The sequence below is a fragment of the Caloenas nicobarica genome, chromosome 8, assembly GCF_036013445.1.
Source record: "Caloenas nicobarica isolate bCalNic1 chromosome 8, bCalNic1.hap1, whole genome shotgun sequence".
NCBI lineage: Eukaryota > Metazoa > Chordata > Aves > Columbiformes > Columbidae > Caloenas > Caloenas nicobarica.
In genome coordinates, this window is record NC_088252.1 from 25,463,609 (window position 1) to 25,483,933 (window position 20,325).

General features: G+C 37.9%; 1 protein-coding gene across 3 annotated transcripts in view; it reads right to left on the minus strand.

Moving 5' to 3' along the window:
• Positions 1-20,325, minus strand: part of SERPINI1 (serpin family I member 1) — a 50,479-nt gene that overhangs the window by 29,402 nt on the left and 752 nt on the right. The gene's annotated exons all lie outside the window — the stretch shown is intronic.

Below are 20,325 nucleotides of genomic sequence, written 5' to 3' on the forward strand. Positions count from 1 at the left end.
TTTGTTTCTGCAGCAATACAGGGAGCATTTTTAAAAATTGACTGTACCCTATTCAAACGTACTTTAAGTGAAGGAAATGAAGCTGAACATTATGTAATGTATGTCCAGGAAGTTAAACAATTCCCATGAGTATAATAAAACTTTTTAGTCAGTCTAAATAGACTCTTCCTCAGTGTGATCAGCAGTACAGTCTGTCATAGCTGTTCTGCATCTGTGCAATCCAGTTAAATAATACTGCATCATCTGAAAAGGAGTCAAAGTCCACATCGAACAGTGTTTGAAACACATGGTTCTTGATTTTTTTTTAAATGTTACTGTGTGCATTTTGCGTTTATTGACTACCTATATGAATGAAAAAAGCTGTTTAAATTACCTTCACTCCTCAATCACACAGATGTTAAGATCAAAGATATTAATTTCTTATTTGAGGGCCAAGCTCAGATAGAATCTAAGTTCTGTTTTATCTTAATTGAGACATGAACACCACTCTCTCCTTCCAGGCAATCAAAGAATCAGTGCAAACAAATACTCTCCTTGCAACAGCCTCTTCTTGACAAACAATTGCATATTGCAAATCATCGCTTGCTAAAGAAATTTGTCAGAGTACTGGTTTCGTTCTTACTTGCAACTGTTCTCAGGAAAAAACAACCACCAGCAACAGAACACTAAACAATGCAGTATTGCTTCAAAAAAAAAAAACCTGAGAAACATCTGTAACCTCTAGATGAGACCTTATTGCACAGTTATACCCGCACTGGCGTTATTTGGCAACTTTTACAACAACTTCACTAACTGGATTCTCAAATGTACATATATGTCTTTACTTGAATACCAGCTCCACTCAGTTTTGACATTCCTGTGTGATTCTTCTGGTGCTTCTACTCTGGGTACAGAGACATGCCTGGTTTGTCTGAGGGCTTCTGGACACTGTTCTGTACTAGTTTTAAGAGCTTCTTGGAGTCAATTCTGATTTTTTTTTTTTGGCCACTTCCCTCACACATTACTGAAAGAATAAAAAAAAAAGATATTTCAGATACATGTTGTGCAGTAAGTACTTGCATTGAGGCCATCACTAGTTCAATTCCCAGGAAACTTTCTCATTCGAAATTTCAGAAACCTTCTGTAAAGATTTCATCAGTCCTGAAGTCCAGCCTATCACGTTTCCACACCAGGTCACAACCAGCCTGGGCTAAGGGCAGCATTTCTGTTCATTTGCCCATGGCCAGCACAGATGCACTCCTGTACACAGGCACAAAACCCACCAGTTTTAGTAATGTTTGAAGAAAAACATTCATAGGCTAGAATAGAGGACTGATTAACTATAGCTTTTGCCTTTCCCCAAGCATAAGGCCGCAATGACTAAGAGGAAGCAGAACAACATCGCCTCCTCACACCCACAAACTCTGAACTATTCAGTTTGGTACATATGCTTTCAGAAAAATGCAAAAGGGGCAAGCATCCTCTGTAAGCCAAGATATTTTGAGAGATATCTCAACAAACTTAAACTGAGTTCACAGACATGAAGTACCATGAATTTTGAAACAGCAAGAATTGGACTCAGTGTAGGAAGGTGCCAAAAATTCAGTTAAGGGCTGAATTCCAGTACCTTGCACATGCCAGACAGGTTGAAAAAAGGGGTTATAATTTCCTTGTCTTTTACACCTTTACAGACTGTGGGTTTTATAAAGAAACCCATTTATGGCTTTAAAAACCTACCAAATAAAACTGTGATATATCGCCTTAGTTCCTCAGCACACAGAGACTACTACACTAAGATTAGTTGCATTAAAGATTATGCTTGGCTGCAAGCAAGCTAAACACCAAAGGTGTGGGAAGCACCAACGAGAGGAACTACTGATTCCTTCTGATCAGTACAGGAAAGCAACACTTCAGGAGAAAAACAAGCATGGTAACAGGACTGATTACACCCTCTTCTGTAAAGAGCATCTGCAGAAACAGACAGAAGTCTGGCAGAACAATTTTATAAAGCGAGAGCTGAATTTACTGAGGGGTCTAGGTAGGAGCTGGGTGCCTCCTCCTTCCTCTCAAACACAACCACAGGTATATCATGGTTTTGACAGATAATTATAAAAGGATGGACAAGTTTGGTGAAATTCAGTCACTAGTGCTTTTCCAGTTAGTAAACATGACAATTGCCACAGGCACCTTTACTCTAGATGACTTCTTGTTGACAATCTTATCAACTAACACAATATCAAAGATGGAGGGACTGCATAACTAGTAATAATAATTTAGAAAATCAATCCAAACAGCCACCGGTGAAGAGCAGTTGAGCAGAAGAGATGCACTGAGCAGTTTACAAGCCCATCAGCTGTTCCCAGGACCAGGCATGGTTGTCATGGCTACCCCAGAGATGTGCAGAGGAGGGACCAGCGTAGGGCTGAGCTCCTGGGCTGAGCTTTGGGCCACCTTAGGCTTGCCTCTGGCACGCTGCCCTGCAACGACAGGGGAATGGGGCTGCTACCACACATCTCAAGGTTCTTACAAATCCACTTGATCCATTTGTACTGCAGAACAATTTAAGAACAGGTTTTTTTCCAATCCTTTCTGCTTTGTCCAGTAACCCAACCTTTCAGATTTTTACTTAAAGATTGGGCAAAAATTTCCTCCAGCAACGCTAGCTGGAGAGGCAAAGTACTCTCATGCCTGGAACGTTGTGGTTTTAACTGTAGAAAATCCCACAGAAGTAATGTGGCACTTCCATCAATTGCTGACTCTGTTCATCACCCTTTTCCTGCCAGTCCTTCAGCTGCTCTCTCCCTGCGGCACACAGACTGACAGACAGCATGCTGTGCAACTAGGTATAACCTGAGTCGGCTTAACCTGAAAAATAATTTCTTTTACATAACGAGTGCAAACAGGCAAAAAATCTACATCCTACCAAGTGATGTAAGGGTTTGCTTAGACAATCCACTGGGAAATGCTTACACCTGGAACTGAGACACAGGAGAGTCTGCCTGAAGGTGATGGGAGGTAAATGAAAGTACCAGTTCTCAGAGCAACAGATACACAATTCATGAGGTATTATTGCTTGTGGCCAGAAGAATATACCCAAGGAAATGGGAGAATAACTAGATGTCCATGAAATGTTTTAAGTTAGGGCTGTCATGGACAGTGCAAGCAGCACATGAAGGTATCTACAAAGTACTTTGGTTACTAGAAGTAGCTTGGTTATTGGAAGTGGTGACAATCATGTGAAATCTTACACACCTCTTGGTACGAGGCAGGCACATAAGTGCTATGACACATATTATATTTAGCCAGCAAGTCAACTCCTTCATATCAGGGTACATATTTACATTTTCTGTGTTGCAAAAAAATGTTTATCCTTAGCTTATGTGAGCATATGACCTTGTCAAACAGATTCTACAGACACATCTAGAATCATTAATCCCGTTTGAATCTGTTCATTTCAGAGATGTGCAATGACATCTATATTTCAATTTGCGCAAATGTTAGTAATAAAGTTATGGGGTTTTATCATCATCTGTCAATTATGGAGTTGCTGCCTTCTGGAGCAGGAAACCTTGAGGTTAATTTCATTAGAAAGCAGCACAGTAACAATATATCAAATACTAGGGTATTTAAACCTCTAGTATATAGGAACGAAAACAATGAAGAGTCATTCTATAAGTGTTTGGATCATACTAAAACCTTGCTCTCCAACACACGGCAAGGCATGCCCCTCAGGATTCTTTATTTCTGTTTTTTTAAATGACCTCATAACAGCAGCAGCTTCGAGAAAACCTGAAAGGAAAATCATACACTGCAAACTTTCATATTGACAATTTCTACCATTAAATCCCAAATGTTTTTAAACTTTCATGGAGCTTGGCACTGAGTCACCAACCTGCTGAGGCAATTATGCAAGCCAAAGTTGTCTTAATTGAGCTTCCTCAAGCATAATCCCTCAGCTCCAATTAAAAAATACAAAGGGATGCTGAGAAGCCATGTCCAAAATACTTAAATTTGAATAGCCTAAAGCAAACATCTAAATTCATGCCTAGACAATTATGAAAAGGTGGTCTTATTTCAAAAACTACTACTATAAGGCCTGTAGTTGTGAGGACCCATATACAATTCCTCTATTTGTATTTTCTGTCTAGAAGGAAAACAACTTTTATAAATCCTTTGGCAGAGTGCTTTTATTTGTGACAGCTACAATGTGCCCCACAAAGTAAAAGCTATGAATAAGAAAACACAAATCAAACAAGCTCTGTGAAGGGCAAGACTTGAAGTATTAGAGGATTTAGGATTTCTTAAGGTTCAGAATCAGGGGTGTGCACATGTCTCTTCTAAGAAAGTCAAAAAAGCCCAACCAGGGTGAGTTTCAAGGCAAATCTAGAGGTTGAAACACTATGTAGGATCTGCTTTCAACAGATCAAAAGGAGGGGTCTACCTGTCAAGTTCCATAAAAGCAGCTTAACCAGGCATAGACTGATAGCTTTTTTTACATATCTTTCTATTTTAGTGAGGGTTGTCAGTCCTGTACACTACTCCAAATGAGGTCGCTCTCACTCGTATTGATCTTGTGGTGAACATGTTGACTTGGTTCTACTACGGCGGGAGGGACAATGCCCAGATATTGGAGGTAAGGTTGGGTCTTACAAGCTCTTCAGAAACAATTCCAACAAGTTACACTTTTGGATTTGTTGGGTTCTTTTCTTTTGAATGAAAAGGCCCACGCAGTACTTCACTCACAATGGAACCATCTAAGGAAGATACCCCAAATGATACAGTAGATTATTTTCTCTCCCTCAGATTTCCTTAGGGTTGTTTGGGAAAGGAAAGGAGAGGCTGTGATCGGGTTCTGTAATAGTCATTTTCTACCAGAAACAGTGAGAAGACACACTGCAATCAGTTGTTTCAAATACAAGAACAACTTCTTGCCTGTTCTTGCGCGCACTGTGAATTCCCTTACTTACAGACAATCACATTTCTGTTATTTTACTGTGAAATTCAGTTGATGAGCAAGCTCCCAGAAGCAAGCTCCTAACTATAATTTAATTAAAAGGGCAGTAGAGAAGTTTCACCATATGCAACTGCCAGATGCAATCATTGCAGTTTAAGTCTAAAGGCGACATTACTCCCTGTACTGGAGTGTAGTTTTATAAGCGCTGAAAGCTGTCACTTATGTCACAGACATTGCCGTAATGCATTATGATATTATCATTTCAGCAGAACCAAAAAATATTAATAATACATTGGGTGAAAGCATTTACAGCAAGTGAGTTCGGAACACGATGTTTCGAGTGCCATACACTTTTTCTTGCAATTCCATAAAGTCACTTGAGATATGTTACATTAAACTATATACTTTGGCTGGCATTATATTAATACAACATCTCACTGGCAATTTTAAACCTCCAGAAGCTGGAAGACTGAAGGACACAACTAATTAGGGATAAACAAAACAGAACAGGAGCCCTTCCCTATTCTGTGATTCATAGGAATATAGAATATTGCTTCAAAAGTACCTTAAAATTGTGTCTCTTTGGAGGAGACTTGCTGAATACATTTCAAAAACTCATGAAAATTCTCAAATGTCTTTGACAAAATGCAATGAAGAACGATGATCCTCAAATCACCCAAAAATAACTAAATAGACAAGGTCTATATTAGCTGTGAGACAGCCTTTCAGAAGTTCAAAGCAGGAGTTAAGTTTTCAATACACTGTTCAGCTTCCTTCACAAGGACTTCAGAAGAAAGATGATATAACTATGTCAAGAAGATTAAATTAAGATGTATTAGGATTTCAGAAAAGGAGTCTATCACTTGATAAACTGAATGCAAGTGTGACATACAAACCAACTTGCTTTCCTAAAAACAATATTGGCTTCAGACCTTCCATCAACATTGAGCTCCATTCATATTTAGGTAATGTTGCTATTGCCAAAAAAGTTGTTATAGTGTTAATACTACTCAGATCAGAATTAATTTCTTAAAGTAGAGTAATAAGACATACAGATTGCTTAAAAAATAACCCTAGCAATAAAAGTAGATGTTATCCTCTGATTAATTACAAATAGCATTCATCCTTACAAGGATTGTTATTTATAATGCACTGTTTCGGCAACTGTGCTGAGCCTGACCAGCAGCAAAGCTGGTACAAAAGTCAAAATGCAAACACCCGGTAAAGCTGGTCTTGCACACAAATTTCAGAGACAAAAGGATGAGAAAGAAGAGGCACTCAGAGGGTGTTTACTTTTGAACCAGCAAAATGGAGTCAGTGAAAAAGTTCATTTCATCAAAAAATCAGTAACTCTGAGATAAAAATATAGCACATCCATGTAAGCTTCACCACTTCAAATATTACTCTAACACCATAACATCTGTTACAAAATAAACACTTTTTTTCTAAAAACTACAGAGTAATCTGGATGCAAAATTCAGCTACTAGCAGAATTTTTCAGCCTATATTTCACACAGTGGAAAACTCCAAAGAAGGCATATGATCAGAATTTCTTTTTGATGTGATGCAAGCTGATCACTGATATTCCCAAAGGAGTGAGAAGCACGGAAAGACCATGTGCAGAAGAAAATCCAACTTCTCCTGCCCCAAGGCCAATTCCAATTCTTGCCTCTTGGGCTTCCACATCACTGCCATCTGCTCTGCTAGTAGTTTTCATATACTTTCAAATATTTTCATTTTTTCCCTTATCTCCATGATTTCTTCAGCTCCAGAATTCCAATTTTCTATTGCTTCCACTCAAGAGTAGCTCTGCAAATATGTTTGAAAGGAAAAAAAAAAAGAGGAAAGCACCCAGAGTGTCTGCCTGATTACAGACAAGCAACTGATCAGCTCCCATAATATCTGGACAGGAGGAAAAACCAGCTAGCGTGGCATAGAGGACAGAACTGCCACTAAAATCCCCACATCATTCAATTCCTTCCTCCCTCCCTCTTTTTCCTAAGCATCCAGCTTAAGCAAAAAAAAAAAAAAAAAAAGGAAACAGTAGTAGCCTCATCCTGTTCAAAGTGGGTGAGCTGGCAGGGTATGAAGACGAGAAGCAAATTCAGCGCCCTGCATGTGTGACTGAAATTGTTCAGAGAGAATACCTGGAACAGCAACAGTTTCAAGGGATAAATGGGAAAGTTGGAAACATAAAGAGAAAGGCAGAGCAGAATAAAACAATCCCTGCTGTGCAAGTATCTTATCCACAACAGAAGATATGCGACAACCAAAGAAATAGAGTTTCTTCAGTTAGAGGCAAAAAACAAGGCTCATTTCACTTGGGGAAAGAAAATAAAAAAAGGAAATATTCATATTTTTGTTCTAATAGCTTTGTTTATCGTGGCCTTGGAGACTTGTAGCTGTTGATATATCCCTCTTGGCTCACCACATACAGAACGACTCAGTTTAGAGTCCAGTTTTCAAGCTGTGTGCGGAATCTGGCCTCAGAGCGCGGTTCTGCCATCGCTGTTCAAGCCTCATTGCTTTGTGTTTATGGGAACTGCTGCTGTTCCAAGTGTCCTCGCGATGATGAGCCTTTTAAACAACACATGCAGGGAGCTGAATTTCTCTTAATCTTGCTTATGCTCCCACACAGAGAAGTTTGTATCATGTTAGATCTGATTCTAAATGCTAAAGCAATTCACATGAAGAGCAATCATGAAGTCAACTTCTGTTGTTCACTGTTTCACATCTATACGAGCAACCTGTGGCTACATGAACACCCCCATGGTATGTTTTACATAGGGTGTTTGGGTTTTGGTTGGTTGCTTTTTTGTGGATTTTTTGGTTTTAATTTTCAAGATTTTTTAAATGGGTTTTCGTAATTCAAAAACTTCAAGAGCCTACAGAAAGTAATCATTTCCAACACTCAGTGTGAAAAATGAGCATTGAAACCTCATTGTCTTCCCCCTCCCAAAAACCAGACTACCTGTTTTCCAGCAAGTCATAGGTGTTTCCTCTAGGATTTCCTACAGTAAGTTAATATTAATTCTACCTTTTGTTAGAGAGACTGCAGTACTACTCCCATTTTTTATATTATATGCTATGATTCATGTGCGTCTAATATTTCACATCTGTGGATAATATACGCATTCTTATTAAAAATTAGGTTAATCTTTTTAATTAGCGTGGCTTTGAAGACTAAACCTGCCAACCTGAATCCTTGTGCCTGTATCCAAGATGCCAATTTTCAAGCTTTCCACAGGTTCTGATCATGATGTCTAAATTACATTATTAAGTAGGTGAGGTGGACAGCTGTACCTCAACATAAGGAATTTAGACCCAGTTTGTACCAACCAGTTCCATTAACACAGTCACAGCAGGAAAGATATTTTAATTTTCAATCAATATATCTCAGCAACAAACTCATTAGCCAACCATTAACCAGAATGTGTTGCCTCATATGGACCTCCTGGAGTTGGTGCAGCTGTGTGCAAAGCACTGCCCAAAGCATGCACACTTTTTTTAGTTATTCACCACAGAACAGTTATTCTATTGGAATCAAATACCTTCTGAAGTGTAAACGGACAAAAGCTCATCTCTAATCATACAAGGAATCTGTTAATCCTTGAAGAAGCACACAGAGATCAGCTGTACACCTTGTGGAAACCAGACTGCATACCTCAGCCGCCTCCGCCTCATCAGCAGATAAAAGTATGAAATTATGCACCCAAAGTTCTTTTTAAGTTTATTTCTTATTTATTCAAAGTCATCCAAGGTGGAAAATACACAAAGAACAATACTGAGAGATTTGTTGTATTACGCAGTAAACTGCCCACGAACAGGTGAACACAGCTCCACTGTACCAAGTGTCCAACCCTGTTCGACACTCCATGGCCTGGATCTCCACAGGGCTCAAAGAGCACACGGGAATCAGTGAGACATCAGCTCCGTGCTTCTTTTCATCCAAATATAGGGAAAGCAACTGCAGCAAACATCACACCTTAAACAGGACACATCTTTCCTAGCTCTTAAAGTCCACAGTAACCAAGCCTATTAATAATAAACTAAGAGTTCACATTTTTTTCCCGAATGCTAAATTAAAAAGCTAGACTTTAAATAGTCTAGCCTTTGCTGCATATATAGTTGTAATATTCACGCACTTACCATGGCTACAAAATATAATATTGTCAGACATGACCACACACTTGCCTAGGTAAGACTTAAACCTATGTCTCTATATAGCTAGAAATTAATAGCCTAACATTTGCTTTCCCGTGATTCACAGGGCTTCAGGAATTGTTATGATATAATAGGAGGGGCAATGAAAGGCCTAATAAAATAATGGATTAAGAAAACTCTCAGTACAGCAAGACTTGAAAATACACTTATCACAGCTGTAATTACGAGCCTGAATGGGCACAGCTGATCCCTAACCTCAAACTGCTTCCACTCCCATTCTCTCAGTCTGCATTAGGAAAAAAAATCTTTACCATGGCCTTATTAAACAAATATTGCTTTGTACTTGTTTTAAAGGTTCTACTAGTTCAACCTGTTTATACAAAGAGTCAGACCATGGTATTACAGCACTAACTACCTCAAAGTCCTCAGATTGTTCAGATTTTTGTAGGTCTCACCATTGTATTTTTGCTGAGTTGTTTCAGGAAGGGAACCACAACCATATTCACCTGCTATCTGACACTGGCAGCTCATCACTCCCTCTAACAATTGCTGAGATGATTTTATTCAAGAATGCATACTAGAAATGTCCACAGTTTGATCAGGACACTACAGGGAAACATCTCAGATAGTATATTTGGTTTACGATATTGCTAATGAATTTTCAAAGAGGTCAAGCTGGTTACTGTGAAATAAAAGCAGTGCTTTTCAAAAAACAGAAGTATTTTCTACATCTAAGTTATTTTCTCCCAAGCTTGTCTGCGACATGAGTTCAGCTATGAATTATTTAAAGCAGGTGCTTATTTTTTAATCTGAATAACAGCAATGCCAGTTGAGGTAGACAAGTATGAAAGTAACGTGGATTTAAAAGCTCAAATTTTGCCAGTTTGGTAACATTTTATTCCAGTTTCTTTGATATCAATCACTGAGGGAAAAGAAAAAAAAAGATTTAAAATACTATTCTGATTCTGTGCACATAGTGGATGGGACAAGAAGAGTCTCAAATTACAGTAACAAAACATCAGGCTGGACTTGAACGAAAGCATTTTGCCAGTAAATAAAACAAAGCTCTTGAACAGGTTGCCTGGGAGGTGCATGAGGGAAAGCAAGACAAAAAGACCACATAAACCTGCTCCCAACATATGTTCTACACAGAATGAAACAAATGTTATAGGAAAACTAAGAAAGGTCCAGCTCAAAATCTGTTTTGGTTCAATGATTTTGGAATTCTTTGGCCCAGCAGGCAATTAAGGTTCAAATCTCTCTTCCGCACCAGGTGTGGAAACACAGAAGTAGTCACTGTTCTGTGAGTTTTATGGCTGGCATGCAAACCCCATTAGGAGATAAGTTCTGTTCACTATGCGTTTTTGCTTTTATTTAAAAGGCCTGAAAAATTAATTTTTTTTTCCCTTGCCTTGAACTAATATTACAAAATTATTTTGGAGCTACTCAAAATTTTTCATGTTTAGCCATTCAGTCCATAGGGGGAAAAAAGTTAATTACACAATCCAATTACTCATTTAATTTTCCAAGGCCAAATCACTGTATGTCCACAGAAAGCATTAATAAACACGGTTTATCTCCCTTTATAGAAGTTGTGATTACCGTTTTTCAATAACTGAAGCTATCAGCAATATGATACTTCTCATACCTTGTGAAATTGAACCAAAATGGCAAAGCCTATTTGAATTTAGCTCAAACGTCAGTTTCTTGTGGACATGTTCTCTTTTTGTTCCTGTATATAATGTCAAAATTCAGGGCTGGGTTTCTAGGGGCTCAGCGTACCAGGGCTCAGCTGGGAACAAACAGGAGCAGCCAAGCACATGAGATTAAAAACCTCTATTTTGGTGCCTAAATGGGAGGTAAATACTCCAGGTTAAAAAAAGCCAAACACATGCCTGGTTGTTTTAAGAATCATTACATCTTAAAGACTATATGTAGGAGTGGTTTACTTTGCATTTCAGTTACTGAACACATTAGAAATATTTAAGAAGTTTCCACTATGGAATAGAAAACAACCCAGTGCTACATACCTGTAGTACAAGACCCATTAAAATAAATTGAAAGACTTTAATTCTGTCATATTTTGCATATATGAAATCTGTACACATGCATTAAAAAACTTTCATAAGTTCATAAAATTGTTTTTCTAATGAAAAATGTAAAGTCTATTTGAGGAGGAGTTCATAACCTTTCCATAACTGCAATATAATGTACGAAGTTGAAAGACAAACATCTTTGGTTGCTGATACAGGAAGAATTTTAGAGACAGAATAGACATTTTATTTTCAAATATAGGAGATCAGCAACAAAAGAAAAGATCACTGGAACTACCTTGATCTGCAATAATACAAAAGCCATTGCCACTTGGTGTGTTTACCTCAGCAACCTGACTCCTTTTTAACGGGTTATTGATATTCTGCTTCTGAACTGCTACTGAAACGCCACCAAGCTGTCGGTTCCCAGGCAAATACTGACCAAGCTGCATGTGTCTTGAAGACAGACAAAATAATTGTAAATTGGTATGTATTGCTGCAGACTAGCAGACCCTAATATTTCAATTATGAGTGAAAGTGAAGAGATTCCTAACAAAGGAAACAAAAATTAGTAACACTTCTTGCCATACAGACATGATGGTAAGGGTATAATTTAACATATAAGCAGACTTCATGAATTGTGTTCTAAACTACCTTCAAGCAGAAGTCTTCCAACAAAATATATATATCATCAGCCTTTGATATGCTTAGTTTGATGCAGAACCATCTCACCAGGTAATCTCTTCCAACATAACAGAATATAGGAAGGTCTAAATTCCAACTTACACAGTAGGTATTAGCGCTTGCAATCCCTGTTTGCATTATCAGATACAATAACCATGAGTTTTGAAAGGCATTTTTATCACATAAAGGCTTCTGCTAATATCACTATGCCAAGTCCTTTTACTAGAAACTTCCAAAACCTGAACAGTGGTTCATCCAGTATATGCGCATAAGATGAGCCCAAGGTCGCCTTACAATTTTAATAGTTTTACAGAACACAAATATTCACTTTTTTACTCAGAAAGAAGAAACAGCTCACGTTCCCAAAGGAACAGTTAATCTCAGATGAATTAGTCTCAGAGGCTACAACCCAACATTACTCAGGCCTAGAAATATTCTAGAACAAATTTTAAAATGTACCAACAAGAAAAATAAGTGATTTCCCTAAGCATTTCCATAGCTTGCATAAAGACATCAATTACCATAGCTTGTCTTCTAAATTAATGATTCACAGTGATGGATTATTCATGCAAGTCGGCCAGCTGAACATTATACTTTGACTCTGGGGAGAAAGTATAGCATGTCTTAATTAACTATATTTTGTGTAAGCCAGAAGACAGTGAGAAAAATTTCTCTAGTCAACCAGGTAAAAAGAAAAAAAAAAATTGTAATTTAAATGCGAAAAAAATCTTCAGGAGTTACCATAATCCATATTCAAGTGAACTAGCAAGAGCACGTTGTCTCAAATTCTGTAAAGTAGCTCCAAATTGGTGCTTTGTTGAATGAACTCACTTCACATCTACTCCATTTAAGCATGAAAAAAGATGGAAATTTTATGTTAATTCGCTGTTTCCTGTCTATGCACAACCTTGAAAGACTTCAGAGATGGCACAATTTCTTGTTTCTAAAGGATAAAGTATTTTCACAGCCTTGATTGAAATTCAACTCAATATTGAATTTTTCTATGAGTGAACGATACATTATTATCTCAAATATTTCCCAAATGAATGCTGTATTCTAATGGTCTCCTTGAACATACATAACATTTATGTGTTATGTAAATCTACTGATGACATGTTACTTTGATCAGGACAGTACAAAATACCTCTACAATTCGAACGATATCTAGGATTTGCAATTGTTAGCTCTTAAATGTTATTCAATCATTGTACTGAAAGATTTAGAAAATAAAAATGGGAAGTCTATGATAAATTTTACCATTTATCCTTAGAGTAAGTAAAATGAATGATCTAATATATCTAAAAAATCTATACCAAGCTGCTCTAGCAGAGCAAAGCCTGCCATGCCTGATGAATTATATGGCCACCTAGTTGCTTACATGGCTTATATACAAATACATTATGGTTCTTAAAAGTATTAATCACATTCAAAGAGACCTTCACCTTTTAACAAACTAATACTCAGATGCCTCATGCTCATTACTAGATTTTATTTTATGAGTAAGATGACTCATTTTATATTGGGGAAGCACAGGTTAAGTACAGATTAAATGACTTATCCATTACCAAATGATCTAAAAACAAGCAAGCTTTTTTTCTTATTACTTTAAACCCATGCTATCCATTGGCATTACCTTCTCTGAGCACCTATGACAATCCTAGAGCTTCTGAAAGCAAGAATTTGATTTTTTTCTTGATCTCTTGACGCTTCAGCAATATTTCTGGGGATTCTTCTAAAGCCCTACAATTCTTAAGAGATAAAGTAATAACTCAAATATAGGGCAGTTACATAGATAAGGATTAGGAAAGGATGCTGAATATCAATTCAATTAGTCACTACCAATCCTGAAGTGACAAATATTAGGAACACATTATCACACATCTGCCTCCATAGGGCTTTCACTACAGGTAAAGATGATACCATATTAGACCCAGCTCCTTGAAACAACTTTTATATGCGGATTTGAATTTATGTTGCTTTCTTCTCCTTCAAAATACAAGATATCCTAGTGTTCTTGTTGAGAAATAAGCTTCCATCAGCTCAATAATTTATTTGAATTGTGACTGAGTGAAGGCTTGCCCTCTTCAAGCTAAAGGGTTTTTGCTGTCACTTCATATAGGAAGACCTGGTATCAGTTCTGTCAAATTCACAAGTGCACTGTGTTTTGATATTGTATGTACATTTTCCTCCCTCACATTCTTATATGAAAAATTACCAATGGCATTTTTTCACTTCATGCATATCATCCCCCTGAAATAAATCTACTTACAGTCAATTTGTTTCTTACTCACTTTCATGGATATCTATCTTCTCTATATGCCCTGCTGCTCCATATCCCACATAATTAGATATTTATGCTTGCTTGTTTTTCTGATATTTGTTTTTCTTGGTATCTCCTCACAGATCTAACATCCTGCTTTCTCTAATATTCCAACACAATGCACGGTAGGGAGAGCAGATGGAAACTGCAAGCTACAGATAACGCCAAGTAGCTTCTGTGCAAGTGGAGACTCCAAAAGCTCTAAAATCCACATGGGTTCCTGTGCTACCATGACATTTTCTGTGCCTCAGAGATGCTGGGGAGGACTAATCAAAGACACTCTCCTGCAGGAAATTGAGAAAAAGTGTGATTGTAGCATGCAGTGACCACGCAGGTGACATCAAACTGAGAAGCTGCATAAAGGCGTGCATGGCATGTGAGACTTCAGAACCCATCTCCACAAAGAATAACAAGAAAACTTCCAGCTACAAAGCACCGCACACATTGTTTCAGGCTGCTCAGTCCTACCAGACATCATACTTGTCTTGAGAATGTTACCTCACGCCTTGCTGAATTCCCAACAGGTATTTAGAGATGCTCTTTACACACCTGAGTTTGTCAGACAAGGGGCAGGGGGAGACATGGGAAGCAGCTTTTCATCATTCTCTTGCCTCTGGCTTAAAAAACCAAACTTTAAAACAACCCCTCTTCTGAACAAGTTCTCATGGGGTAGGATATTTCAGAGACTACTGTTATTTCCTGTTTGAAGAGGTAATAAAAAGTTACTTCTTCGTACTCTGAAAAGAAAGCCACAGCTAGCAGTCCTGACAGTCCTGCTCCCTTGAAATGGCATTTCAGGTGGCAGAAGGAGGTGGGCAATGCCCCCTGGAGATCAGAAGCAGCAAAGATGGGCACAGAAGCTGCAGAGGGACGTCTCCAGGGTCAGGTCTGGGCATCGAGGAATAGCACACGAAGAGGAAAGGCCCAGTTCTGCTGCAGAGGAATGATCTAAAGCAAAGGCAAAAGCTTTGTCAAGTATTCTCTGAACCTTTATTTTAGAAGTGTGGAGTCAGCTTTGGTTTCTTCCTTTAAAAAACAAAAAAAATTACAAAAACACTTGTTGCCTGTAACATTACTGTGAATAAACAATGTTACTTTATAAAGAGGTTTTTATTCACCATATGCAAGTGCACATGCTTTCAGAGACAAAATAGAACTACTACAGTGTTTTAAAAGTCCATATCCACTTTCATAAGAGACTAGTTTATTCCTCTTTAGTACTTGTAAGAATCATTAGACATATTTCAACTCCCACTAATTACTTTGTTTTTGGCAGACATTACTGTTTCCTCCTCCTGCTTTTTTTGCATAAATCTGAAATTAACAAGTCAATAAACTGATATATTTACAGTAAAAATAACTTGGCTTCCCTCTCTTCTTCCTCCTACTTCTCATGTTTCTCTTTGCAGATTAAAAGGTTCTCATTCACCTACAGGCTTTGCATATATTTACAGCAACTTGGGTAGGGACCTATGCAGCTTTCCTTTACATCAACAGGATCCCAAGTTGAAGACCTGATACTACAGTAAGCTGTTCTTGTTGTCTTAGGTTTTGATTAATATCTTTAAATAGTTTAGAAAGTAGAGCAAACACTTTTCTTATAAAAAAGGTATCCGAGAAAGAAAACATGAGTTGCTTCAGTGAACTCGAATTGCTTTGTGAAGTACACAATCATTAAGTGCTCCAAGAACTGCTTTAATTTAAATGTGGAAAGGAAACCTTTCAAAGGGGCAGTTTTAGCGTAGCAATTAATGACGTCTTAAATCTTTAAACTTATTTTCTTTCTAACTACAACTTACATAACTGAGATGTATGGGGAAAACCGGGGCAGTGAATATTACCTCCAAGACAAAAACTGTTACTGAAAAATGATGTTTTGCTCTCCTGTCACAGAAGGAGAGCAGCTCAGTGATGGTGAGGAGTTCAGACAGGCTGCCCGGCAAAGCACTCATGTTCCTAGTGTTACCTTGACAGGCCAAGGTCAGTTAAAAAAAAAAAGAATAAATAAAAATCACATTGAAAAGTAGATGTTCAAGTTCTCCAGTTTACTCCAAACTTCTACAGGAGAACCAAGGGCTGGAATGGCATCGCTGCTCAAGAAGTACCAGATGCAAAATGCAACTAGTGAGCAAGTGTTTGGGCATATTGTCTTATTGCAAAGGCAATTAAAGTGTTTGCTTTCCCGTGGTGTCTGAGCAAAATTCTCAGAATTCGGTCAGAATTCCAAAAGCAAAACAAAGCCTTAAATATGTTGTTCAAAGAAGCTAGAAAGGAAATGATGGTTCTCTCTTCTCAGATGAAGAAGTCCCCCAGGCCCACTGCACATACAGAAACATGGAGACAAAAATAGATGAAGGCACAGGACCTGAAGTTCTTCTGAGGTTTGGAGAGATCATTCCTAGCTAACAAGTGCTTGGTTTTTCTATACTTAAGAAATCCCACTGCACACATGGTACAGTTTCAGTTTCAATTCTGACAGAGCTGATCTTTCTAGAGGAAACCAATTGTCCATTAGCCCCATCAAGTCATCACGGCTTTAGAATTGTCAGACATACACAACAGATTAGAAATAGCTTCCATCATTTAACAATTTTTTAGATGTAATGGCAATGGTGAAGGACTGCAGGGCTGAAGTACATAAAGAAGTGCTAAGAAGCCTCCTGATTAATAACTTAGCTATTTTGTTAAAACTGAATACAACCACATTGTTTAACTTTCTTCTTCTAGCCAGAATATAACTTGGCATTATTGATTCTTCCTGAAAGAATAGTCTCAAGGTCTCAAAAAATAGCTCTGAAGGATTATCATAATATTTAAACACTCAACTAAACCAAAAATCCTTTACAATACAAGAGGTCAAATCTTATTAACCCAAAAGCCAGACACATATTTAACTCATTAGCTTGTATCAATAAGAAATTTTCTCTTTTCCCATCTCACAGCTACAGCTGCTTTGCAGTCACTCTAGAAGACCAAAAAGGATGTGGATAACTCTCGCAGCTTTTATCACATTAGCCACAGTCTGCAGTTTTCATAATCATTAGCTTTGAAGCATATTAAACAAAGCAGAATATGACCTTACAGTTGATATTTTAATCATGCCACATAAGAACAACTCTTTACCATGCACACTTTGCCATCGAACGAGATGCTATTCAGAGTGACCTAAAACACAAATGGGCAGAAAAAGCCAAAGGGTGACCCTCCTGCAAAGGAGCTTTGCTGCTTTTAAATGTGAAGCCACCAGAAAACCACCAACACGACCCTCGAATCTTGACTGGGCTGAGAGATCAGCAAGAAGCACAATGCACTCACGTGTACGACGCCAGGAGAAAAAAGAAATGGAAGCTTTTAGTTTTAAAATAATGCAGTGTGGCATAGCTTTACTTATTAGCAAAAAGCACAGACTATCTACATTTATGTTTACCTTTGTAGAAATAGAATTTTGAGGAGGGAAAATGAAAAAAGATGACATGGCGTTCTTGCAGTGAAGTCAGGAAATTGAAGCGGTTTCACACCAGCATTCATCCTACTTGAATTGTTGCAGCACTGAGCTGTTACAGACCTTCTCCAACACAAACCCCCTTGCTAATGACTGCACTAAGCTATTTACATGATAAAAAATATATATATTCCTCATGTGATTGATGCAGTTTACTTACATCTTTATCATTTTGTAGTGCTTCAAATGCCGAGCACAGAATGGAAAGTAAGTCCAAAACTTTACTCTTATTATTTAATGGTGATTTTTTTTTTGGTCTTGATGTGGACAGCTTCATTATCTCCAGCATAATTTTACAAATAAATTTGAAGAAAATGTGTTATTATGTCAAGTCAGTCATCCAAGATTCAGAAAGCATTTCCTTTCCTCCCGCAGGAACACATGTTGCATTATTTCCACCCTAAGTTCCACTAACCTTTTGACATCCAGTTCACAAGACTAACAGCACTCAAAAGACACTAATTAAATCCCCAAATTTTAAAGACATTTCCAAATTTAACTACGCTGGTCTTTCATATAGTTGAGGAAAAATACAAAGCTATTACTAATCACAGTTGACTATATGGACATCTTTCCCTACCATGTACCCATTATACTGACATGTAAGCAGAGACAGGCAAGTGTACACAAAATAAAGAAAATCAGGCATTCATTTTAAAAGCCATGTTTACACACCATTTTTTAACATTATTTTGACCACACAGCGCATTTAAGGTGAGGACAACTTAAAGACTGAGTATAGGACAGATGTTCCCTATCTTAATTCATATTCAGCCCGTGTTTTACAGAGACAGAATAACATATTGCCTACACAGAACACAAACTGGCAGAAATTCTTTCAAAAGGTATTCAGCCATATCAAAAATGTGTCTTCATGAATGATGAGCAACGAAAAAACAAACACAAAATTTTGAGGAAAAAAACCATTAGATATGTTAGTTGAAAAGGATTTTGAAGAGCTGAGAGTAGCTTGATCTCGATGTGAAGAATCCTACCAGTACTAACTCCTCTCCACTGCTATATTTTGTGATATTTAAGATCAGAAGTTGAATTAAACTACATGTAAACATGACATTTACATCTACAGAACAAATTTCAAAAGAGTTATCACAACTCTGTAGCATTCACAGCCATGCGCTCCCAGAACTCTGCTAGACTATATATGAACACATACACGTTCTTCCATAGGAGAGGAGGTCACAAGAGACCCTGGTCTTAAGGGGCACAGAAACACACCACACCGGTCACTCCGCAGCTCAGAGGTGCGTTAATCCCAGGCCATTTTTGGAATCAATTTGAGCCAGCAGCACCGTAACCATGGCGTTCAGTAGACCAGCAGACACACAGGATATTGTGTGTTTTCAACAATGAATATGAAAGTAGATGAGTGACAACTTCACCAATATTTTCATCAGCGTGTGAACAAACCATTCCCTGAAAACGGTAGATGGGGAGACAAAGCCAAAGCAAATTTGAAAACCCAAACTCAATTTCAAACTCGACTTGAGAAAGTGAACACATAAGACGGACAGTCTTGTGAAGATAAATTTTGGAACTCATGACTGCATTTAACAGCAAACTTAACAAGCCTTCACCTTGTACTACCTCTTAAGTTGCCCGCTGTAATTCTGTAGACAACCCAGACCTTACAGAAAAGCCAACAACCATTCAACCACTCAGCTCCTTGACAATTATTCCTCAACACACTCAACTAAGCCACAACAATTCTGAAAAATACCATGTACATAAAAATAAGAAAATATGAATCTGGTCCAAGACCTCGTTGTTTTTATAACAAACAATCAAAAAGGACAGACTCTGGAGAAGTATCACAAAATTGATGGAGGGGGATGACATATTCTATTTCAAGTGTTAGCACCAGTAGGATTGCAGCTTTGTAGCTTTACTTGAAAACATACTCATTTCACTGAACAGATAAAACACCATAGACATGCATTTGGCTCAATCCACGCTATGACATTTTGGTAAACGTCTCTCACCTAAGCGGAATGGCATCATTCTCCATTAGACTGAAGTACTGATTGCATCGAAAATGATGAGACAAGAATTGAGGAATCACAGATACTCTGTGATTAACAACACACAATTCATACACATTATGCAAATTTTAAGTAGCCCTTCAATACCAAGATGCGTGGAGTATTTGGTATATGCTAAATCATACACAGACCTGATTAAAATAAAACAAGGTGGCAGGGGGAGAACTCTGTGCACATAACAAATATAACAATCCAGGTGGTTTTTTTTTCTTTCCCTGTCCCCAGTGTTCTTTGCTCACCTACACGATGGTGATGGGGACCGGTGACAGTCTGTGCACAGGATTTGGCTGTTCCCACAGACAGTCTTCCCACTTTGCCATCTCACTGCTACAACTTACAGCCAACATTTGACAAGTTTAATTATTTACCGCCTAATTCACCTGCTTGCACTGGAATCCATCTGTCTTGTTAGCACAGGTGATGCTGATCAGTATTTTTAAAAAAAGACGAGTTTTCACACTGATGCATCAGAAGCGCAAATCAAATCCAAAACTGAATTAGCAGCTCAATAATAGAGTTGATTTAAAATATCAAAAGCTCCAAGTCTTAAAGCTTCCCAGTAACACAGCTATCTCGATGAACAACATACAAGTTTAGTGAAGTTTTTTTTTTTTTTTAATAGACAAAAA